General features: G+C 38.9%; 1 protein-coding gene across 4 annotated transcripts in view; it reads left to right on the top strand.

Annotated features, from left to right (window-relative positions):
• The window catches only part of R3HDM2 (R3H domain containing 2), a 119,016-nt gene that overhangs the window by 49,751 nt on the left and 43,789 nt on the right, over positions 1 to 25,476 (top strand). The window contains exon 1 of one of the 4 annotated variants that reach the window (XM_077757549.1): positions 5,600 to 5,616. The exons of the other annotated variants lie outside the window; for them this stretch is intronic. The gene's annotated coding sequence lies outside the window, so the exon portion shown is untranslated. Of the gene's footprint in view, positions 1 to 5,599; positions 5,617 to 25,476 lie in introns of those variants that run through there. 4 annotated transcript variants of the gene reach the window in all.

Here is a 25,476-nt window from a genome sequence, read left to right as displayed (position 1 = left end):
TTTTTTATAGTATTTTTTAAAAAATATTTTTATTTCTAGGAGAGAGAGAGAGACAGCGTGAGCAGGGGAGGGTCAGAGAGAGAGGGAGTCACAGACTCTGAAATAGGCTCCAGGCTCTGAGCTGGCAGTCAGCACAGGGCCCGACACGGGGCTCCAACCCACGAACCGCGAGATCATGACCTAAGTGAAAGTCGGACACTTAACTGACTAAGCCACCCAGGTGCCCCCCAAATATTAGACATTTTGATATTGTCTTACAGGTCCTTGATAATTTATTTTTCCTCCAGTCTTTTTTTTTTTTTCTCTTTATTCAGATTTGATATTGATTCCTATTTGAATTGCTATTGAAATGTTTGTGTTTATTTTTGAGAGAGAGAGAGCAGGGAAGGGGCAGAGAGAGAGAGGGACAGAGGATCAGAAGCAGGCTCTATGCAGACAACAGAAAGCCAGCTTCGGGGCTTGAACTCACCGTTCTTGAGATCATGACTTGAGCCGAAGTCAGAAGCTTAATTAGCCTACTGAGCCACCCAGTCACCTCTAATTGCTGTTGAAATTTGATCTGTCTTCAGATCTATCTGTCTTCAGTTTGAATTTGATCTGTCTGAAAATTCGCTGGATTCTTATTTCATTTCTGTTCTGCTATTGAACCTATCAAGTGAATATTTATATTTTGGTTGTTATATTTTTCAGTTCTCAAATTTCCATTTGGTTCTTTTTTATATCCTCTGGGTTTTTTTTTGTTTTGTTTTGTTTTGTTTTGTTTTTTGAGACATTCTGTCTTACCATTAGTTTCAGGAATGTTTCCCTAATTTTTTAGGAAAAGATTTTTTTAATAAAAGAAAGTTATTATTTTAATCATAGTTAGGGATATTAGGTTAATATAGGGGGTACTTATCAAGCTTAAACATAATTTTCAAGTGACCAGTTATCTATCTCCACAAAGTCTTTTTAAATACTTTTTAAAAATTTAAAGTATAGTTGATACACAGTGTTAACATTAGTTTCAGGTGTACAATATAGAGATTCGACAAATCTGTATGTTATACTGCTTTTGGAGCATTTTTGTAATAGCTGTTTTAACAGCTGTCAGATTGCCTATATCTGTGTCATCTTGATTTTGTATCTGGTCATCTCTTTTCCTATGCAAATTGAAATTATCTGGTATCTTGTTTTTTTCATATGCTAAGTGATTTTTGGGTTGTGTTCTGGAAAAATATGAATATTATATTACAAGGGCCTGGGTCTGGTTTAAATGCTAGGGTGAATGTTGACTTTTCTTTTAGCAAGGTTAGGTTCACCTTGCAAATTCTATTCCAGCTTTAAGTAGATGTTGATTCTATAGTTATTTGAATTTTCTAAGCATTTGCAGTGTTATCTAGGTTATTTTGCAGGTATACTACCCATTAACCCATCTGGGTCTTGACTAGTGGTTATTCTCATAGTTCAGAGTGACTTTATTAGGAGATACATGCTGAATTATTTTATGTGTGAAGGGTCATTATGAGAACATCTCAAATAGTTCTAAAAAATTTACACACATGGATGCATGCACACATATGTACTAACCTGTCTATGAATCTAGATGACTGTTGGACTGTTTTTGTAAATTCTCTGAATGTTAGAAATTTCTCAAAAATTTGGAAGCAAGAAAGAAACATCGGTCAAAAGCATGCCATTTTCTGCTTAAGAACTCGCAGTCACCTCTCATCTCAAGTGAGCTGGCCTCTCCTCTAAATGTAAAAACCGGATTTCTATCACTGGTTTGTCCCTTCAAGATCAGCTTTCTAACCCCTAATCACTTCATCTCATTCAGAGTAAAAGCCAGATCCTTTTTTAATTCCTTCTGTATGACCCTTAATGAATCTATCTCATATTCCTAGAGTTTATCATAGTGTCTAGCCCATAGTAAGAACACAAGCACGCAACCAATATATTTTGAATGAACAACTAGTTGTCTTTGTGACAGGTTTTATTGTTTTCCTCAGGATGCCTGGATTCTACCACGTATTAGTTTGTGCTACTGATGATCTTGCATCACTTGTAATGTCCATTACTTCTTGTAGCGATAGAGATTATTACTACCTTTCCTTGGACTCTTAAAAATCAGGACCTGGGATCAATTACATGTCTTCTGTCCCATAGCCACACATACTTTTAAGAACTGTTACTCTTCTGGGGCTCCCGGGTGCCTTTGTCGGTTGCTCGGGTCATGATCTTGCAGCTCACGAGTTTGAGCCTTGAATGGGGCTCTGTGCTGACAGCTCAGAGCCTGGAGCCTGCTTCAGGTTCTGTGTCTCCCTCTCTCTCTCTCTCTGCCCCTCCCCATTCACACACTCTCTCTCTTTCTCTGAAAAATAGATAAAATTTTTAAAAATTAATTTTAAAAAATAATAATTAAAAGAACTACTATTCTTTCCTGGTGTCTTTTGTATCACTTCCTTTTAAAAAAATTCTATTTATCGTCATCCACATCCTTATACTCTATTCTCGTTCTTTTTCATTAGTTTTATAAGTAAGATGCCTTCACAGTTTCCTCTTCTCCCCATTTTATAGCCAGAGTCTTTCCCCCCATCCTTTTGGAGACACATGAAGGGAGGAACAGATAGCTACTAGTATTCTATGTTGCCTACCTATATAGTTCACTGGAAAAGGAAGTCTGTGTCTAGTTTTGTTCTTAATTTCTGAAATCCAGCCTAGGAGCTTTTAAACAAAGACCATTTCTATGTTCTCAGTTATTTTACAGGTGAGAAAAAAAGGCAAAGTAAATATAAAAGTGAACTTTTAACTCCATACATATCTGCAACTCGTTATCCTACCCTAATAAGATTTTATTTTGGCATCTCAACATATGCAGCAGGAAAGAACTGCTGCTGTGTCTTTAAAAGCTATCCTCAGAGCAGTATGGAGGCAGGCATATCACTGAAGTGCTTGAATGAGAGCGAGAAGACGACTTGGGAGGGGTGCTCTTGCGGCCTGTGTGTGTGTGTGTGTGTGTGTGTGTGTGTGTGTGTGTGTGTGACTGTTGGCAGAGCTCTAGGTGACATCTCTCTGAACAGCTGGGCCGTGGTCTGCTTCAGAGCTGCTTGTCAGAGCAATTAGCCTGCTGGAGACGCAGCCCCAAGGATCAGTAGCATTTCATTCAAGGGTGAAGGGGGGTGGGAGGGGACCGTGGGCGGGAGAAGAGGCACAGGTTTCCCAGAAGGAATTTCTTCCTGCAAAATTCCAGCAGAACAGATTCTTACAATGAGGTCTCCATTAATAATGTGAGCTCGCTGTTGGTTTAAGTCCAGATCCATCTGGGGTGAGTTTTGGATAATTTTCTTTCTTTACATAAAAGTCCTTGAACTCCATAGACTGGGGTAGGGAAGAAGCTAGAAAGATCTTTTTTATCTTAGCCAATTTAACTGTATTATACAAACTAGGGACATTAGAGAATTTTCATTTGTTAAGTTTTGTGGACATTTTCATTTGCTGGTTTTTATTTTTAAAATACCTTAAAAATTAGGTTTGCTAGAACTTTTATTGTATTCAGATTCTACCTCTTCAATGGCTATTTCAAGCGATGCTTCATTCAGATTTAGCTTATGAGAATAGTGGTGATTTCTGTTCTCTTTGGTGATGCTGTTGACGCACATTGCAGGAAGCAGGGAATCCCCTATAAATATCCTTCACTGTGTCATTCCACAGCAGTCCACACCCGGCTGGTGAATATGTCTCTGTGTCCTATGTCTTTATGTAACTGCCCCCTAGTCTTTAACTGTGATGATAAGAAATATGTCGCCTTTGCTGTGCCTAGGAAGCTTTTTTTGATTTTGAACATCTTAGGAGGAATTTGTTCGGCCTTTTTACTGAAACATGAATTTTGACATATTGAGCTTACAAGAATTTCCTGTGGGTTTACTGCTTCTTATTTCAGATTATTTGTTTGTTTCTTGTAATTGACTTGTTTTTATTTGCTGGGCTTGGTTTCTAAAGAGTGCAGAGATGGGATTCCCTCTGCCTCCAGTGACGTAGTGATTTTGTTTGCAGTCTTTTTCTTCTGAGAGGGAGGGGACAGAGAGAAGGAAGAAGAAAATCCATCTGAAGCGGTGCGTTCTTCCATCTATGCCTTGATGATAACTGGGTTCCCCTGAGCAGAGCTGAAGCCAAAGTGGGATGCTGTTAATAATGATAGCGATGCTATTTTGTTGGTTGCCTTTTAGAGTAGGTTGGTGCCAAAGTCGGGATTGCTGAAGCATAGTGCCCAAATTAACCCTATATCTCCTGCTGCTAGTGAATTTTACCTAATTGCTTTTTCTAAATATGGAATGAAAAAGGGCTCATAAGCAGGTTTCTGGAACCTCGCATCCATGAGTAATTCTAGGTTGAGCTTTAGAATTTGGAATTTTTCTACCTCGTTTGCTTTGGTCCTGAGCAGGCAGTTTGTATGCTGTTTCTTAGACCTCAAAAAATAAGTACATGGGTGAAATGCCTTGCTATTATAGTTAAACTAAAACTCTCATTTTTGAATGTATGGAGCTAAAGCAAAGCTTTAGGAAGAAATTGTTAGATATCCTCTTGGGTGTGAACCTAACTTACCTTTTTTTTTTTTTTTTTTTTGGAATAAGTAAGTGTTTGGGCTTCCAATTCCTTTTTATGCAACTCCATTTTAATGCCATTGATCTCTCTCTGGAGGGCTGCCTGCAGAGGTCAGTGTGAAAAATTCAGTAGACTAGAGCTTAGGAAAATTTAAGATTTTCCTGTCTATGGATGTGTATGGGTGGCATGTATGGAAAAGTACCTTTAAGAACTTGGCTGGCTTATTTTCTGTCCTGACATGCTTTTCTGTTCTGTGCTTTCATTTATTCTGTGTATGAAATGAAAAGAGTAATGTTTGCTGGACTTTTATTCAGTCCTATTTTTATGATAGTTCAGATATATCCATATTTATTACAGATGTAAATATTTCAAACTAACAAAGTTGTAATTTTATTTGGAGAGAAGTGGTGGAAGAAAAAGGAAGATAATCCTAGGGTAAACTGAGAGCATTCCAGAATAACCTTGCCAGAGACTGGAGCTCTAAGGGTTAAGAGAAATTCCACCACATCCTTCTATCTCAGTATTGCAGCAAATATGTGGATAATTTCTTGCTAGCTTTTCAGGAAACCCCTGTGGTGGACAGCCCTATTAATCGTTGCTGGGAGACTGCTCTGACGTCACTGGGAGCAGTTCCCGGTCTGCAGCGAGGACAGGAATAGCCTTAGAGGGGGAAGAAAACTGCTGTGAAATTAAAAGATGATGGTTTTGTTAACTTGGTTTTCCTTCCATTTGGGAGTGGGTGGGATCAACCTAAAGTCTTAAATGTTTCAGTCATTAGCAGTGGAAAAATTACTAAGAGGTCTTTTTATTTCAACTGAAAGTGCCTTCTTTTTTTATCTTTGTTTTCTAACCATCAAGGTTTTGGAAAAGGTCAAGGCAAGAAAAGCTGTTGAAAGGTGTTGGAGAAGTAAGATTTTAGTTCCTTTTTATCCTTCTTTTTTTTCTGCTTTTTTTTTTTTTAAAGGGGGAAGAAAAGATCAAGAACTGCTTTTGCAAAAGGTGCTTACCATCACCCTATTTGGAATAATTTAAAATGTGGTATGTGTCAAAGGAACTTCCTGGCAAAATTGATAGAGACTATTTCTGTGCCTAAAACTTTATACATACTTCTCTCTGATGTTCTCTTGAGAACTCTTAGCTCCTAGCCTACCTACTGCCACTGTTAAATAGTCTGTTGGGAGGTGGTTTTGTTTGTTTGTGTGTTTTGTTGTGTTTTTTTTTGTTTGTTTTTATTTTTTGGAAAAGTATAGTGGCTAAATGCTTGTACTCTGGATTTACGCTGCCTGAGCTCAAATTCCAGCTATGCCAATTGCTGTTTCTCTGACCTTGGAGAAATGACTTGATCTCTCCATTTCTTCATATGTAAAGTATATGAAATGAAGATAATAATAGTACCCACCTCCTAGGGTTGTTTTGAGGATTAAAAGAGTTAGAGCATATAAAGTCTTAAAGATAGCTCCTGGTTAGCATTAGCTATTATTATTAATGTTTAGGAATTAAGCAAGGATGTACCATTTATATCTTCAGATGACCAGTAATTTTTGAGGAAGCCAGAAGTGATTTTAAAGCCATGTAAGATAGAGTTTTTTTAAATGAATATAATTATAATCTAAATATTTAACATTAAAATTGACACAGTTGATCCTTTTAGGAAGTATCTTTTCTAATTTGATGCTTATTATTTGAGGCCAAATTGGGAACTTGATTTCTCGGATTAATTGCTTCTTTTTCGTTCCTTGGCCATCATTCATCTTTTTACTTCTGTAGATGATGATTGGTTGGTTTTTTGTTTTGTGTTTTGTGTTTTCCTTTGTACCATTTGTTCTGATGTACTTTAAAAATCTTAGGACACTTGCCTTTGTTGTCTACCTGTGAAACTTTCTATCCTCTGCTTTTCTCTCTGTGAGCTGATAAGGTGATAGTCTTTTCCCATACATTTGTGAGTGTAAGATTTATATAAAGTAGTATGTAGAAAGACTCTTAAATTCACAAGCTTAAAAAAATCTAAGACCTGGGGCAGCTGTGGCTGGCTCAGTCTGTAGAGTATGTGCTCTTGATCTCAGGGTCATGAGTTCAAGCTCACATTGGATATAGAGCTTACTTTATTAAAAAGAAAAATCTAGGCTCTCAAATGATTGACCATATGTCAGATCACAAACAAATACTGAAATATTCAATATCTCCATGCCCTTTTATCTTCTTATAGTTTCATAGTAAGGACTTAGAGTGTTGCTCTTTTGTGGTTTTTGAGGCTTCATCTTTTGGATGCTCTCTAATATCAAGATATACTGACTAGAGCTGCTGGACGGTATGTATCATTAATGTAAAAGAGGTATTTCCCTGTATAACTTTTTATCCTTTCCTCCTTATTAATTTTCTTAGGCCAGTGAGTCTAAAGGAGTACAGGGTATATATTTTTTCTAATGGAATATATAGGAAAGGAGAATTAATGTTACTAAAATGGGCATGAGTTGACAAAAAGTAAAAAGTGAGAAGCGCTACCTGGGTGAATGTCCTTAAAGTCCAGGCACTATCATGGGAAGTGTGAAGTGGATATTATTATGTTCCTGGGGGAACTGTTGAAAAACACTATAATTAGATATCCTTGCTTCTATTAACTGGAGTGAACTAAGGGGGACATTTTTTACCTCTAAAACTCTTGAATGTATTTATTCTAGGGAGTTGATGAGAAATGTGAATAAAGATTAGCAGCTTTCCTAAATATCCAAAAATACGAAAATAGTTAAAAATTGTGGTACATGTGGGGTTCCTGGCTGGCTCAGTCGGTAAAGTGTGCCATTCATGATCTCAGGATTGTGAGTTTGAGCCCCCATATTGGGCATAGAAATTACTTAAAAATAAAATCTTAGGGGCAACTGGGTGGCTCAGTTAGTTGAGCGACCAGCTCTTAATTTCTGCTCAGGTCATGATCCCAGGGTCGTGCTCAGTATGGAGCCTGCTTGGGATTCTCTCTCTCCCTCTGTCTCTGCCCCTCCTCCATTAGCACTTTCTTTCTGTCTTTAAAACTTAAAAAATGACTGTTAAAAGTGATAATGGAGAAAATGGTCACAGTTTTATTTTTGTCACAGTTTTAATAGTAGAAAAATTCATGGTATAAAGATATTCTATGTAATGTAAACTATAAAAATTATTAGATATGGGGGCACTTGGGTGGCTCAGTTGGTTGAGCATCTGACTCTTGATTTTGGCTTGGGTCATGATCCCAGGGTCATGGGATCAAGTCCCATGTCGGGCTCCATGCTGAGTGTGGAGCCTACTTACGATTCTCTCTCTCTCCCTCTGTCCCTCTCCCCTACTCATCTGCATGCTCACTCTCTCTCTCTCTAATAAAAAAAAAAAGATCTATGTATAGATTAGATATGGAAATATATGCGATGTGGTTATAAATTCTATACAGATATGGAAGCAATTTAGAAAAATATATCTGAAAATGCTATTATTAATAGCAGTTATCTCTTATAAATTATGGTTGATTTTTCTTTTCTTTTTGTGTGTGTTTTCTGTAAATATAAAGAAGGCTGTAATACTTTTCTGATCTTAAAACAAAGATGAAAAAATTTTAAATCCTGGGGTGCCTGAGTGGCCCAGTCAGTTAAGTGTCTGACTTCGCCTCAGGTCATGATCTTGTGGTTTGTCAGTTCGAGCCCCATGTCGGGCTCTGTGCTGACAGCCCAGAGCCTAGAGCTTGGAGCCTGAATCCTTCAGATTCTCTCTCTTCTCTCTGCCCCTCCCCCGTTCATACTCTGTCTCTCTCTAAAAAATAAACATTAAAAAAAATTTAACAAATGTTAATATCCTTACTGTTAGTATCTAAAAGTAAATTTTCAAAATGTGTTAAAGTGAAGATAAGTGTGATAGAACTTAGATAAATTCCTGAGTATGATGTATGGAACACAATAGATGCACAATAAATGATAAGTGTTGTAGCTGTTGTTGGTACTTGAGGAAAATGGCCTCCTCTGACCAGAGCCCAGGGCTTTCACATTGGGAGACAGCATCACTGAGAAAATAGCCTATTCATGCAACTTCTTGTGCTTCTGAGATTAGTAAATATGCTATTTTTCTATTCCTACTGGCCCGAGATTTTTTTAAGAAAAGGGAACAAAATGGGGCGCCTGGGTGGCTTAGTCGGTTAAGCGTCCGACTTTCACTTAGGTCATGATCTCGCGGTTCGTGGGTTCGTGCCCCGCGTCGGGCTCTGTGCTGACTGCCAGCTCGGAACCTGGAGCCTATTTCAGAGTCTGTATCTCCCTCTCTCTCTGACCCTCCCCTGCTCACGCTGTCTCTCTCTCTCTCCTAGAAATAAATAAAACATTAAAAAAAAAAAAAAAGAAAAGGGAACAAAATGAGTTTTCTGTTATGAAGGTGTAAAGGAAACTGATATAGAGAGAGGGCTAGTAATGATTTTCTTTGTTTTTTTTTTTTTGCAGTGACTTTTTTTAGGCTTTGATATTATGAATCCCACTACTAGTTACATTTTACCTCTTTTCTGGGTTGTCTTCTTAACAACCTCAATTCTCTTAATAGTGCCTTATTTAATGGGAAGTTTGAAACAGTGTAACAGGAAATGTTTTCTCTAGAAAACAGGAGTTTCTAGAACTCTGTCTATTGCTTCTCATATTAGTCTGCTCTTATGGGTCCCTTGGAATTCAGTGCTGACAAAAGAGATGTAGACTTCTATATGCTTTAGACTTGTTTGGGAACTGAGATGTGCATGTAAGAAACTATATTCAGCATGTGAAAAGCATACTGGAAATATACATGTCGCTCACTATTTTCAGTGGTCATTAGTGTCAGATATTAACATTTTACTATTCTTCATAATCTATACTTCTTTTTAAAAATTTTTTAATGTTTATTTTTGAAGAGAGAAAGCACACGAGAGTGTGCAAGTTAAAAGGGGCAGAGAAAGAGGGAGACACGGAATCCAAAGTAGGCTCCAGGCCCCAAGCTGTCAGCACAGAGCCCGATGTGCAGCTTGAACCCACAAACTGTGAGATCATGACCTGAGCTGAAGTCGGACACTTACCTGACTGAGCCACCCAGGCGCCCCTAAACTGTACTTATTAGTAATAAGTGACTTGTACAATAAATGCATGTTTAGTAAATAGTCACAGAATGTAGTCTCTTACCGTGGTCTTTGTGTCTGAAACCATGTTCTTTTTTTTTTCTTTCTTCTTTTTTTTTTTTTTTTACAAATAGTTTATTGTCAAGTTGGTTTCCATATAACACCCAGTGCTCATCCCCACAAGTGCCCTCCTCCATGCCCATCTCCTTCCTCCTCCCCCATGCCCATGAGTTCTCAGTTTGTTCTCAGCTTTCAAGAGTCTCTCATGGTGAAACCATGTTCTTTTCTGTAATGCAGTGCAAATAATATGTACCTAATGCTACTGAACTGTGTACTTAAAAGTGAATAAAATGGCTATTTTTATGTTATATGTATTTAGCACAATTAAAACAAAAAGCCACAATAGTGTGAGCCAGATGAAAACGTAGTTTCCAAGCTAATTTTGACCCTGACCTTTGAGATTCTGTCTACTTCTTAGCATTCATTTACCACCATAGACCAGCAGGTGGGGACCAGAGTTGCTTATCACAGCCAGAGGTATTCTATCAGTTATCGCTGAAAAGCATGCCAGAAAGCAGAATATGTTATAATACATCACGTGGATTTTAGAATGTCAGTGAACTCCTCTAGGAAGAATGATGGGTAGTTTCAGTCTAGTCTCCTTAACTAGTTAGTAATTCTCTTGCTTCCACTTTGTTTCAGTGAGGTCTACAGCTGATGGAGAAGAAATAGGGGAGTATGGTATGTGAAGAGCAAATGTATTATTTCCTCGTTTGGACATGGCAGTCTTATTCTCTAAGCATAGTAGAGGGTGGTAGGGGAGAGGCATATAAAGAAGACAGATATCACAGGAGTTGAAGAACTGTATGAGCTGTGATTTGAGAAATGGGGGCAATAAGAACCTGAGATCTATGAGTTTTGAGGCTCACTTTAACAGTTCAAAAAAAAATATGGGAAACTTACAAAATTAGCTGTCTTTTAAAAAAATTTCTTCTTTTTTTTTTTTTTAAGTTTATTTATTTTGAGAGCGAGCTTGCATATGCACACAGGGAAGGGGCAGGACAGAGGATCCCAAGCAGGCTCCACACTGCCAGCACAGAGCCCGATGCAGGCCGAACCCAAACCGTGAGATCATGACCTGAGCCGAAACCAAGAGTTGGATGCTTAACTGTCCCAGCTACCCAAGGCCCCAAAAGTTGGCTGTCTTAAGTTAAAACTTTTAGCTCTCCCTATATATTGTGGCCTGGGAAACTCCAATACTGTGATTTCAGGCAGGCAGCACTCCCCTAATACTAATCTTCAGTTTATCTTGATGTTGGTTTTTCATAGTTCAAGGTTTCCTGAATTTCTCTACTGAAATTAAACAAGGGGAAATCTCTGGAGTTTTGGGGATCCCTTGTTATTTGCATAGATTCATTGTCATTGCCATTCACTCTTTCCTTCCACTATTCATTTTTAGCATATCAGAACAGCAGGATTTTTTTGTCTGAGAAGACTATTTTTTGACAGTATTTGCAGCAGTTTCTGTGGGAAATGCTTTATTTAAAAAAAAAAAAAAAAGGCAGAGGAAATCTTATCTTGTAGCTCTTAGTGATAGAGCCTGTTGCCATGGAGTCCTGGATCAGATTGGCTGACCTGGGGGCCAATGAGCAGATAGAACATAAACATATCATCATTCAACCTTGCAGAATTCATTTACCCAATGATATATGACATTAATACCGAGACTGTATATAGAGCTGTGAAATAAAATGTTTCAAGAATGGTGTAAGGTGTTTTTTTTTTCCTCTTTCAAAATTTTCAGTTTAATATAAACACTGTGATCTTCCTAATGTGATTTGATTGGAAGAAGACATGGTAGGAAACACCTACCACCTATTTGTGAATCAAGCTGCTGCTGCAGTCAGTGGAGCTTACGCCAAGTCTAAGTCAGACGCTGGCCTTCTAGACCAGAGGAGATTTGTCTCTGTATCTAGAGAGGCCTTGCGTATTTTGGTAGCTCTGAAGCTGAGTCGGAAATTGGCAACTTTTTTCTTACTTGATTTTCCTTGTTTCTCTTCCACTCTAAAATGGTAGATTCTTATTGATAATATATTGGCACACCATTTGTCTGGAGTGAGAGGATTAGCTGGGGGTTACTTCTATGTTTTCTGTCTTCACTTTCCTAGCTTGTTCATATTTATTGGCATAGGTCTAGGAGATTTCACTCAGTCAGTGTTCTTTGTCATAGCAAATCATGGCATGTTATCCTCTCCTGTACCTTAGCTTTAGAGATTGAGAAGGAGTCAGTCATACTAAGAAAATTCCCTCTCTAGATCTTGTAAACAAAAGAAGTCAATAAAGAGTATTGTGTTTCTCTTTTTACATTTTATATCAGGGATACTTGAGAAATTATGGTGAGTTTTGTTCTCTTCTCCAGTGCTGCCATGCTTGGCTCTTTACAGACTTGAAGGACTAAAAGAGACCTCAGGAGGTCTGTGAGTTTGCTTTTTCTCTTCTTTTGAGATGAGTGAAATGTGAAATTTTCATTATACTGTCACTTTCTATCTCAGAGGAGGAAGAAGACAAACTTCAGATTTATCTGTTAAGCAGAGAGAAGTAAACAGTCTGCTTGGTGTCTGGTTGAGTAACTTTTTGTGGGAGAGGTCTTAGGGGAGTAGGCTAAGAAGCATTTGGGGTTTTGTAATTTTAGTTATTGTGACCAGAGAAAGGCATTTCAGTAAAGACCTGAAAAGAAAAAGTAACAAGCCATACTGTTATCTGGAAAACGATCATTCCAGGCAGAAGGAAGGAACAGCAAAAGTCATCACTAGAAAGTGGGTTTAGGGCTTAGGGGGAGCCAATGTGACTGGACATGCAAAAGTTGGTGGGGGGAAGAGTAAGAGATGGAGTCAGAGGGCAAGCTGGTATCAGATTATTTAAGGTTTTGTAGGTCATTTTAAGAACTTTCGCTTTTGCTCGGAGATGGGGACCCATTAGATGGTTTTAAGCAAAGGTGTAACATGATCTGAAAATGTTTTTTCGTAATCACTCTGGCTGCTATGTTTAGAAAATATTGTAGGGGAGCAAGATTGGAAGCAGAAAACCAGTAAGAAGGTTATTGCAGTCATTCCACCAAGAGAGATGGTGTTATGTACCAGGGTGGTAGCAGTGGACATGTAGGAAGGCATCAGATTTTGGGGTATATATTTTCAAATTAGAGTCAACCAAATTTGCTGTCTGATCACATTGATCCTCAGTTTACTCTTCTATAAAAAGGAATGATAGTATCTATTTGTAAAGTGACTAGCTCTGTGCACACAACAGAGTGATCAATAATAAGCAGTCTAGAAGTGAGGACTCCTTGGGATCTAAGCCATCTGACCAGCCATCGCGGATAACAGAGTCTGAAGAAACTAGCACTCTTCAGTGATTGGTCTCTTGCCTTGCGTTTGTGCTTACAGCTATATCAAACATTGGAGTTCTTTATTTTAGAACTTTTTTTCATTTACCTGAATTGACTTTTTTTGGAGGAGGGGGGCACCTGCATGGCTTAGTAAAGCGTCTGACTTCAGCTCAGGTCATGATCTCAGGGCTTGTGGTTAGAACTCCACATCAGGCCCTGTGCTGACAGCTCAGAGCCTGGAGCCTGCTTTGGATTCTGTGTCTCCGTCTCTCTCTGCCCTTTCCCTGTTCACACTCTGTCTCTCACTTTCTCTCTCTCTCAAAATAATGTTTGTTTGTTTATTTATTTATTTATTTATTTATTTTGAGAGAGAGTGTGTGAGCGTGTACAAGTAGGGGAAGGGCAAGAGAATCCCAAGCAGGCTCCACACTGTCAGTGCAGAGCCCGAGATGAGGTGGGGCTCAATCCTACAAGCTGTGAGATCATGACCTGAGCCGAAATCAAGTTGGACACTTAACCAACTGAGCCATCCAGGTGCCCCTCCCTGAACTGACTTAAAAAAAAAAAAAAAAAAAGTTTGTTTTTTTTTTTAAATGTCTATTTATTTTTTTGAGAGGGAGAGAGACAGAGTGCAAACAGGGTAGGAGCAAAGAGAAAGGGAGACACAGAATCCAAAGCAGACTCCAGGCTCTCTACTGTCAGCACAGAGCCCATTGTGGAGCTCAAACTCGGGAACCAGGAGAATGACCTAAACTGAAGTTGGACGATTAACTGAGTCACCCAGATGCCCCTTTAAAAAAAACAAAAACAAACAAAAAAAATCCAGTTCTTAAAATACCAAAGTACCGAGAAAAATAGGAAGCCAACACTAAGGGGAAAATAAAATTTCCTTTTTTCTTTCTTACAGTCTTTTACTCTCTGCTCATCATTAAAATAGAGAAGAATCTCATCCCTGCAGGTTATCAGTAGTTCCTGTGCTGATTGGGAAAGCGTTTGTATACAAGATGCCAAGGAAAAGAGGTCTTTCAGTTATCTTACTCTTCCTTCTTACTGTGGAATACAATTCAGGGGAACTAAAATTTATTGATTACGTAACTGTTCATGGGTCCATTGCATTTGTTATCTCACATGTTTTTGCAGTGGGTCTATGAGGTGTGCATTATGCCTAGTCTCACAAATGAGGCAGGAGGCTCAGTTACCTGATTACTAAGTTGTGGAAACAGTAGTCTCATAGCCAAATTCATGTCAAGCTACAAAGTCCATACATAAATTTATCCACTACAGCATGCTTGCTGCCTCCTACACTCTGGAGACTGAATGTTATTTTGTTGGACACTCCCCCTAATTCACCCTATTATTATGTTTAGCCTTTTCTTTGCAGCAGAGGTAGTATCAGAGCACAAGAGTGATGCTCTTATATCCTGCATAAAATGCCAACTTTTTGGGGTGCCTGGCTGGCACAGTCAGTGGAGCATGCAACTCTTGATCTCACGGTTGTGAGTTCAAGCCCCATGTTGGGTGCAGAAATTACTTAAAAATAAAATCTTTTAGGGGCATCTGGGTGGCTCAGTTAGTTACATATCCAACTCTTGATTTCGGCTCAGGTCATGGTCTCATGGTTCATAAGTGTGAGTGCCATGTCAGGCTCTGCACTGACAGTACAGAGCCTACTTGGGATTTTCTCTCTCCCTGCCCCTCTCTTACTCATGCGAGCTTGAGCTCTCTCTCTCTTCTCTCTCAAAAATAAACATTAAAATAATTTAAAAAATAAAATCTTTTTAAAAATACCAACTTTCACTTATTTTACCTCTTCCCTCTCAAATACATATAAGCTCCAGAGTGTTGCTGCAGGATTCCTTGCTTCTAGGAATTAAGGAATTCTTATATTTTTATCAGAATTACTGTGTGTGTGTGTGTGTGCGCGCGCGCGCGCGCACGCATGTGCATTTATGTACCTAAATGGTATCTTAATTAAGAGTGAAGTGTATTTTTCTCACATTCAGGAAATTTAGAGGTAGTCCATCTAGTCTGACTTCTCTAGTCAAGGTCCCAGGTTTCTTTTGTCTGTTGCTTCACAATCTATGGTTTTCAATCCTAGTATCATCTCACAGTCCCAGATGGCTGCTAATGTGCCAGCCTTTCCTTCTACATTTAAGCCAACAGGAATTAGGGATAAGTAAAGAAGGGCTACCCTCTTCCTTTAAGGATACTTCATAGAAGTTGTATTAACTACTTGTGTTACTTTCCTAGGGCTATCTTAACACAATACCACAGACTGGATGGCTTAAACAACAGAATTTATTTTCTCATAGTTCTGGTGGTTAGAAGTACAAGGTCAAGGTATTGGCAGATTTGGTTTCTCCAGAAGCCTATGTTGCATGGTTTTTCTTCTGCCCATACATCTCTGAGGTCTCTCTGTGTATCTAAATTTCCTTTCCTTACAAAGATACTAGTCAGATTCGATTAAGGTCCACTCTCACAGCCTCATTTTAACTTAATCACTTCCTTAAAGGCTCCATCTCCAAATACAGTCACATTCTGAGATACTGGGGGTTAGGGCTTCAACATATGAATTTAGAGAGGCACACAGTTCAATCCGTAATACTGCTTCTTATGTCTCATGGACTAGAACTTAGTCATGTGCTCATATTTAGCTACAGTGGAGGTTGGGATATGTGTTACTTTTTTCCAGGCAGCCATGTGCCCAACTAAAAACCAGTGGTTCTGTTAAGGAAGAGGTGATTGGATATTGCCAAGTAAATAGCACGCTCTCCTTTGCAGCAGAGGGTTAAGGAATAATGATTCTTAAAGGTTCCTGGCTCCTTCATATGAAACTAGATCGTTCTTTTTTCATTTCCCCGGCCAATCTCACATTCTCTTTTATATTTTGAAATAATTCTTCTAATACTAAATTGTTGGCCTAGGTGTCCTCTCTACCTAACAAGCGGTGGCATTGACCTCTAAGGTCATCACAGGAGGGCAAGATAATCTTAACCAGCATGGCATTTGAGTTAGTAATAGAAGGCATCCTGAAATGCCATGAACAGTAGGTAAATTGTGATTTTTTTTCTAGAATGTCTTCTCTGGATTGAGTTGGGAGCAATTTTGCCAGGGCATGGGAAAAGACAGTGTGAACTTTCAAGGTCCTTTCCATCCCTGAGATTCTGTGATATTTTCTACATAGCAGCATTACTATGATAAAGCTAAAGATATGGGAAGCAGCAGAAGGAAAGGCCCCCACTGCTGCTATTTGCTTGAAAGAGGAGGAAATTTGATTTGTTCTGTTTTGCTCACAGAAGTAGAATGGGCATTTTTGGTAAAGAATTTAGAGGAGCTGGTAGAAATTGTAATGAAGCCCAGCATTTCAGTCCATTGATCAAAAGCACCTGCAGTTCTTATTTCAGGGCAAGTACAGCCATAGCAGATATTGAACGAAAGAGGGTACATGTCCAGAACATTTTAATCTTGTTTTTCTCTTTACTTTGCCTAGGGAATTGCTCTGGACATCAGCCAATGCCTAAGGCCTTCCTTACACACCAGTGAATCCTTTTGCATTTATAGAGCAGAGTGATTTTCTTAACATGACCCTGATTTAGAAAATTGGCACAATTGTTATTGCTGTTATTTTTATTCGCCTAGTACTAGTGAAACCTATGACAGTTGACTTTTGACGTCCTTAAAGGACTTAGTGACTCTCACATAACTGTAGCCTTACATGTTCTGTAAGTACTTTACTGTCTATTCCCCCATATTCTGCTCTCTCTCTTTGAAGAGAAGGGAGTGTTGGACCTTAGGGCCTTCTTTCATGTCCTCTCAGGGCTGTTGAGCCATGTACCTCTTTAGGCATGCAGTTATCACACTGTTGTTGGTTTCTCTCCTTTGAGTGCTGTAGTGGAAAGGACATTGGATTTTGCCATCAAGAAGACCTTTGAAGTGCCTCCTTATACACATAGGATAGCCCTGAACAATTCATTTAATATTTCTGATTAGTTAGTATTTCATTCAAAAATGGAGATAATACTTTATACCTTGAGAAGATCAAATAAAATACCTTCTGTAAACTAAAAATTATGAAGTAATGAGGAGTGACCCAGATGGAGGGGAAAGATGAAACCTAATTTTTGAACCCCGAAATTTGTCCCCACCAACACTCTGAAGAGAGGCCTCGGACCTAGGCACCCTTCTCATCTCACACTTCATGCCCCAGAACACTCTTGAATGTCCACCTTGGGACACCTACAACTTTAGGATCTGACACAGCTAGGCTGGAATCTTGCCCTTGCCCCTCTTGTGTTAACTTGGGAAAGTTATCTAGTTCCTCAGAGCTTTAGTTTCTTCATCTGAAAGATGTCCCGACAAAGAGTTTTGTTTGGATTAAATAAAATAATGTATAGAAACAATAAATCAAAGTCACAGAAAGAATTAGACTTTGGAATCAAACAGTACCAGAGTTCTGGTTGGTCTGTCACTTAGTAGTGGTTGCTTAACTACGTAGGTAGATGTGAGTTGAAGTGCATAAAGCACCAGATTCATAATTGTGCTCAGTATACATTAGCGTTTTTTCCTTTTCTCCGAACTCCAGTTAAAAATTAGGAATAGGCTTGCCACACGTGAACACATAGACTTGTTTGGTTTTGTTTCAGCCTGCCATTCTAACTGTATAGATGTTTTGTCCCCCATTGTCTTGACTCCTAAGAGGGTATGTGGGTTGTGTTTAAGTAATATATAATAAAATGCACAAATCTTAAGCATTCAGTTAATAAGGCTTGACAGTTGCATAAACCCATGTAACCATAACCCCAAATAAGATAGCATATTTTTATCACTCTTGAAGGATAACATATGCCAGTATTTTACCCCCAAACCCAAAGCAAGCACTTTCTGATTTAAATAACTGTAGTTTAATTTTACCTGTCCTCGAACTTCATATAAATGAACCTACATATTTTTTTAACTGAGTTCTGCTTTCTTTTACTTACCATAATAGTTTTGAGATCCATCCATGTTTTTGTGTATTTCAGTAATGTGCCCAGCAAAGTTCCCTAGTCTCACTGGTAATGATTGAGTTACTTCTTTCTTCCCAAACCAGTCACAAAAAGGAAACAATTACCATAGTTGGTGTACCTAATTAAGATCCATCTCCTAGGGCTCCCTAATCATGTATCCTCAGAGGAAGGCAAATACCAAAAGTTCATTCTTTTTTATTATAGCACAGTATTCCATGAATATACAGTTTGTGTATCTATTCTCTTGAGCCCCTAGATTTTAAACAATTTTAAAAATATATGTATCAATTGGGAGTCATTTACTCTTGATATACAAACTGGTAAAGGACAGGAAAGTTTACAGGAATTTTGCCACAGGGTAAGTCAGAATTTTTAGCCTCTTCCTATTATCTTCTTCCTTACATTCTTTCTACTTGGCCATGGATTAAAAGGGAGAAAATGCCCTCTGTCTCTGAGTGTCCCCTATATAATAAATTCTTTTTGGCCTTATGCCTGGAAAGTTGTTTATGAGTTGATGGAAGGATATATAATTTCACTGTGCTCTGGAAGGTACTTACCTTGGCAGTCAAAAAATTTATGGGGAATATGCAGTATTCTCCCTGAAAACATTTGGCTTCTAATCATCCTCCCCTGTATGATCCTATTTCCTCACTCTCTCCTTGCCCCCTGCTTCTGGCAGTCCCCTCTCTGCAGCTTTGAGCCACTGAGTGTCCTCAGGAGACATTCTGTCTTAAAGTTATGCTGTTTGCCAGGATGAAATGTACAATGTGCACAAATAGGTTGTAGGAAAGCACATATCTTGGCTCTCCTGGGACATTAATGTCTTTGCTTTGTTCTAGTCAAGTTACATATGAAATAGTTTCTCTCCTTTTCTAACCATCCCAAGCCCTTCATTCTCTCTCTATACTGAATAACCCATGAAGAGTGGAAATTACTTCTCTGCTTTTAACCTGTTTCTTACTAGCTTTATTCTTGCTCCTTAAGACTTTTTTTTTTTTAGTTAATAAATTGTTTTGCCCCTCAGCTGCAACTTTCGTTTTTTGCATTGAAAAATGTGTTTCCAGGAATTTGTTGCCCCAAGAAAAAGGGGAGACTTCTACATAGGATTGCAGGACTGGAAATGGCCGTAGTAAAAGGTTATTTTGGAGAACAAAAGAGAGCCTCAGCTCAAGCAATACAATTTTGAACTAAGTGTATTTTTCAACGAGTAGTAACACTCTGACCTCTTATAACTAGTCTTTGTTAACTTGAGAGTGGCTTCTTTTATCTTAGACAAAAAATGGTGAGGAAACTAAGACCATGTGATTTGAAGACCTGACTTAACAGTATTCAGTGAACATACACCAATTTATTTATCCATTCTCTTGAGCCCCCAGATTTTAAACAATTTAAAAAATATGAGTATCAGTTGGGAGTAATTTACTCTTGATATACAAATTGATTGGCAAAGGACAGGAAAGTTTATAGGAATTTTGCCACAGGGTAAGTCAGAATGTTTAGCCTCTTCCTATTATCTTATTGCTTACATTCTTTCTTCTTGGCCATAGAGTAAAAGGGAGAAAATGCCTTTCTGTCTCAGAGTGTCCCCTGTATAATATATTTTAATAGACACTTTACCATGAAGTGTCTTCCTAGCCCTTCCAAGAAGACACCCAGATGGCTAACAGACACATGAAAAGATGCTCAACATTACTCATCATCAGGGAAATAAAAATCAAAACCACAATGAGATACCACCTCACACCTGTCAGAATGGCTAAAATTAACAACTCATGTTGGAAACAACAGATGTTGGCAAGGATGCAGAGAAAGGGGAAACTTTTTGCACTGTTGAGAATGCAAACTGGTGCAGCCAGTCTGGAAAACAGTATGGAGGTTCCTCTAAAAGTTAAAAATAAACTATGACCCAGCAGTTGCACTACTAGGTATTTATCCAAAGGATACAAACATGCTGATTCAACGGGACACATGCACTCCAAGGTTGATAGCAAGGTTTATATCGACACAATAGCCAAAGTATGGAAAGAGCCCAAATGTCCATTGACTGATGAATGGACAAAGAAGATGTGAGGGGTGTGTGTGTGTGCGTGCGTGTGCGTATACAATGGATTATTACTCAGCAATCAAAAAGAATGAAATTTTGCCATTTGCAACAACGTGGATGGAACCAGAGTATATTAGGCTAAGTGAAATAAGCCAGTCAGAGAAAGACAAATACATGATTTCAGTCATATGTGGAATTTAAGAAATAAAACAGATAAACAGATGAACTTAGGGAAAGGGAAGGAAAAATAAAAAGAGAGGAAGGCAAACCATAAGAGACTCTTAAATACAGAGAACAAACTGAGGGTTGCTGGAGGGGTGTTGGGTGGGAGGAAGACCTAAAAGGCTAAATGGGTGATGGGCATTAAAGAGGACACTGTTGGGATGAGCACTCGGTATTTAATGTAAGTGATAAGTCACTGGGTTCTACTCCTGAAACCAATACTACACTATACATTAACTAACTAACATGTGTTTAAATTAAAAAATAATAATACCTAACAGAAAGAGAAAGAGAGAGAAGCTGGAATATTTAGAAAAAGAAGTAAGATAACGTTGTCTCCTGTATGGGGCTCGCATGGAAGTAGGACTAAGCTTGTTCTTTATGACTTTCACAGAGAACTAAACTGGGGCCAGTGGTAGGAAGAATAGGAAGATGAGTTTGGTCTCTATAATTTCCTCCCAAAAAAGGTTTGTTTCTGGAGAAGACTTTCCCTTCGCTAAAAGTATACAGAGTCAGGGCGACCATTTTTCAGTCTTACGATTCAGGAAGCTGACTGAGAAGGACTCTGGATGTAGAAGGATGGAGGTAAATGACAAAGCTTCTGAGTCCCCTTCCAGTTATGAGATTCCATGATTCTTTTGTATCCTTGGTAGACTTTACATTCTGCCTAGTCTTTGAACATCTGTCCCTTACTGGACGTATTGGATAAAGGTTAAGAAAGCAAGTGCTAAAGCCATATCTCCTGGCTTTGAGTCCTGTTCTGCCATGTACCAGTTGTATGACCTTAAATTACTTAACTTCTCTGTACCTTAGTTTACTTATCTATAAAATAGTGATAATAAATTATGTGTCTCATAAGATTGTTGTAAGATTAAACGAGATACATAAAACACTTTAGGATAGTGCCTAACACTGTGGAAGCACTCCGAAAAATTTAGCTGATTATTATCCTCTTTCTGTCTGTCAGTTATTTCTACTTACAAAGCTGGACTTCTCTGGTTCAGATAGTCTCTCTCTTCACATAGCATTTCTGATATGTCAGGATGCTTTTGGCTAGAAGGAACAGTAAACTCAACTCAAAATAGCTTAAATGATAATAGAACTAATGACCTCACATATTGGGAGGTACAGAGCTAGAGGGATCCAGATTGAGTAATTGCATCTAGCTCATAGCATCAAGGATCCAGGCTTATTCTGTCTGCTCCACCATCCTCTGTGAGTTGATAGAATATTGTAGTCTTGCATCATCTACACACAAGACTACCTTCAGTAGAAAATAACCATTTTTTTCTAGTGGCTTTTTTTTTTTTTTTAATAGAATGAATGACCTCCCCTCCCCTTTTTTTTAGTGGCTTTTCTTTGAAACCACTCACCTGGCAAAGTCCTCTCATATTTCACAGGTGCTGATTGAGTCACTTGTCCCTTCCCAAACCAGTCACAAAAAGGAAACAGAAATACCATAATTGATCTAGCCCACCTTCTCAGACTCAGGGATAGGGTCACCTTCCTTGATCATGTGTCCTCAGAGGAAGGCAAACACCAATAAGAAAATGTGGGCTAGACTGTTAAGTGTGGAAGAAGGGGGAGATTTGACTAGTGTGCTAGGTTACGTCTTCCTCTGCTATTTGCATTTTCCTTGGAGTAAGAATTACTTTATCTTTAAAGCTCTTTAAGAGGCTGGTAGTCTCAGTGGAAATGCCTACCAAAATTCTTAAAAGTAGATGGATCATTAATCACTGTCTTATGGGTGTTTTTAAGAATCTAAAGCTCAAGTTTTTGTTTGTTTGTTTTGTTTGTTTCCCAATGAATGAAGAAAACCATTTAGCTCCTTAAAACTGCAATTGGCTGGCTCAGTCACTAGGTAGAGTATGTAACTCTTGATCTCGGAGTTGAGTTCAAGCCCCACAATTGGACATAGAGCCTGCTTAAAAAATAAAGAAAGAAAGAAAGAAAAAAATTTAAGACCCTGCAGTTGGAATATATGACCACATTCCACAGGTGGCTATTATGAAAGACCTTTTTTTGTTTGTTTGTTTGTTGATTTTTCCCCATAGTGCTTTGGCTGAAAACAGCGTTTGGACACTGAAGTTAGTCTCAGTATCCAGATAGTTGAGACTTTTCTGGCTTATGTGTGAAGGGGAGCTGCGAAGTTGTCATTCTGATTTGAAAAAATATACCTATTTGGCAATTGAGGCCTGGAAAAAGAAACACCCAGTTGCTTTATATTTTTCTGTATCACTGTCCCCCATTTTAAGTTGAAATATAATTAACATATAATTTTGTGTAAGTTTAAGGTATACAACATAATGACTTGACATATATATACCATGAAATGAGTACCACAATGTTTACTTAACATTCATCTCCTTATATAGCTACAAAAAAAATTTTCTCCTTGTGATGAGAACTTTTAGGATCTGTTCTCTTAGCAACTTTTGAATATAAAACAGAAGCTGCCCCCTTTTGACCACCTTCATCCAATTTCCCTACTCCCCAACCCTCACATTCTCTTTCTGACAGAGAAATCTGTTTGAGGCTATTTAAGCCTGAAAAAGAAAAATATTGGGGCACCTGGGTGGCTCAGTCAGTTAAGTGTCCGACTTTGGCTCAGATCATGATCTCATGGTTCATGGGTTCGATCCCTGCATCGGGCTCTGTGCTGACAGCCAGCTCAGAGCCTGGAGCCTATTTCAGATTCTGTACCTCCCTCTCTCACTGACCCTCCCCTGCTCACGCTGTCTCTCTCTCAGAAATAAGTAAAACATTAGAAAAAAGAAGATCCAAGTTCTATTCCATGATAAAAAAAGTAGACTTAAATTTGTGAGACTCCACAGCAGATTTAGCATCAAGAATGAAACCGTTTATAACTCATTATAGGAGAAACCATAGCGTGTAAGAGTTAAGACTGCTTAAGAAGTAGTGCGATGACGGGGCGCCTGGGTGGCTTAGTCGGTTAAGCGTCCGACTTTCGCTTACGTCATGATCTCGCGGTTCGTGGGTTCGAGCCCCGCGTCGGGCTCTGTGCTGACTGCCAGCTCAGAGCCTGGAGCCTGTTTCAGTCTGTGACTCCCTCTCTCTCTGACCCTCCCCTGCTCACGCTGTCTCTCTCTCTCTCTCCTAGAAATAAATAAAAATATTTAAAAAAAAAAGAAGTAGTGCGATGATACTGTGCTGGGAGTTTTCTAGGAGCTGCTTGCAGGCCCCTCTCGGGAAGGTACAGAGAGGAGGTCTGATAGGGGTTGTGGGGGGAAATTGCATGAAGTCCTGTTTAAGAACCCTTCCAATTCTGATCTCTATCGATGTTTCCCAGCTAAAAGATATGGGAAAAGCATGTGCTGGGTTTTATTACACTTCAAACTGAAGAGAATGGATGCCGGATTTACCCATGGGAGAAAAATTACACACGTGTATATGCAGTCTTCATGTACAGCCAGTGATCCATAAAGCTTCATAGGTTTGTAGGTTATAAGTCTTTTTATAGAATCCTCTAGGTAATAGATCCAAATAATTAAAAAATAGAATATTGCCCATTTTATTGTGTAGTTCATTTATTCCAGTATTTGTCCTCTTAAATTCAACTATGACAATGACTGTACGTATGCCTCTCTGTTCTTATTTTAAAGGGCCTTCATGTAGCCCTGTGCAAAGTAAGTCTATAGGCAGCCAGGAGTCACCACAAGGTGAGCAAGGCAATAATCTTGCAGACTGTTTAAACTTATGCCAGAATGAGATTCCCTGTGCTCAAGAGCCTGCAGGGTCTTATCATTTAAACTTACTTGAAGGAGGAAAAAATGCCTGATGTGACAGTTTTCTTGAATCATTGCTACTTGTTTGGCCCTGTTGCTAAGGCCACATGCAATAGATATAAAGTCTGGGAGGGTTTCTAATCTTTTTTTTTTTTTTTTAAGTTTATTTATTTTGAGAGAGAGAGAAAGCACAAGTGGAAGAGGGGCAGAGAGAGAAGAGGGAGTGAGAATCATAAGGAGGCTGCACACTGCCAGCGCAGAGCCCAACGTGGGGCTCAAACTCATGAATCGTGAGATCATGACCCGAGCCAATCGGACACTTATCTGACTGAGCCACCCCGACGCCCGTCTTGTTTTATCTTATTAAAGAAAGGAAAGAACCATTCCAGATTGAAGTAGTCTGTAATCTATGTAAGGAGGAACTTCTGCAAACTTGTGTTTGAGTGTGTGCGGTGGGTTACTGTGTTGACTTCATTGCAAGACTTCCCAGTTGTCGCTAGTAAGTGAAGAGCGAACCACCCCTGCAATAACCACCCCTGCAATAAGGATGCTCTATCAGTGGGAGGCCATAGAGTGACCGAATAGTGAATAACAAAACCAAGACTTTCTCTTCCTTCAGGGAGAGACCCAGTTTTTCTAAAGGACAGCTGACTACAGAGTTCTCTCCTTCTTCGGTTGCTTAAGATAAAGGAAAGAATTTAAGAATTTATAACCATCTTCTGATTTTGCTGCTTTTGGGTGGGGTAGACACTTGAAGTTGGTAACATTGTTTGTGGTAACTGTGGAAGTTCTCTTTGGGGAAAGGAGAGTATTCCTCTCTGGTGGTGAAGAGAGCTTTATGGTGTTTCCCTTCTTTTTGGAGAGAGTCTAGTGAGTTAACTCTATCAGGTGCTCAAGCTGAAAATGTGAGCAGATTTCTGTAGGAAACAAGAGAGCACAAAGAAAGTGCTAAGAGGACTCATACTACATTGCTTTAGAACCGAATCCTGGTGAATCTCAAAGTAATTATGCTGGGTAATAGAATCCAGATAACGTATGATGTAAAATTCTAACATGCAGGCTAATCTCTGTAACAGCAGATCAGTGGTAGGTCGTGGATGATGGAGAGGGGAGGAAGGGCTTACAAAAGATCAGGAGACTTTTGGGGTGATGAATGTGCTCACTATATTGATTACAAGGGTGGTTTCACAGGTGTGTGCATGTTTCATAACTCATCAAATTATACATTTTAAATAAATGCAGTTTATCATAGGACAGTTTTACCTCAGTAAAGCTTTTACTATTGTTTTAAAATTTTCTTTTTAAGTAATCTGTACACCCCGTGTGGGGTTCGAACTCACAATCCCAAGATCAAGAGTTGCATGTTCCACCAACAGCCAGCCAGGCACCCCTATGTCAGTAAAGCT

This window comes from Crocuta crocuta, unplaced genomic scaffold (assembly GCF_008692635.1).
Source record: "Crocuta crocuta isolate KB4526 unplaced genomic scaffold, BGI_CrCroc_1.0 scaffold549, whole genome shotgun sequence".
Lineage (NCBI taxonomy): Eukaryota > Metazoa > Chordata > Mammalia > Carnivora > Hyaenidae > Crocuta > Crocuta crocuta.
This window is presented reverse-complemented; position numbering and strand designations above follow the sequence as displayed.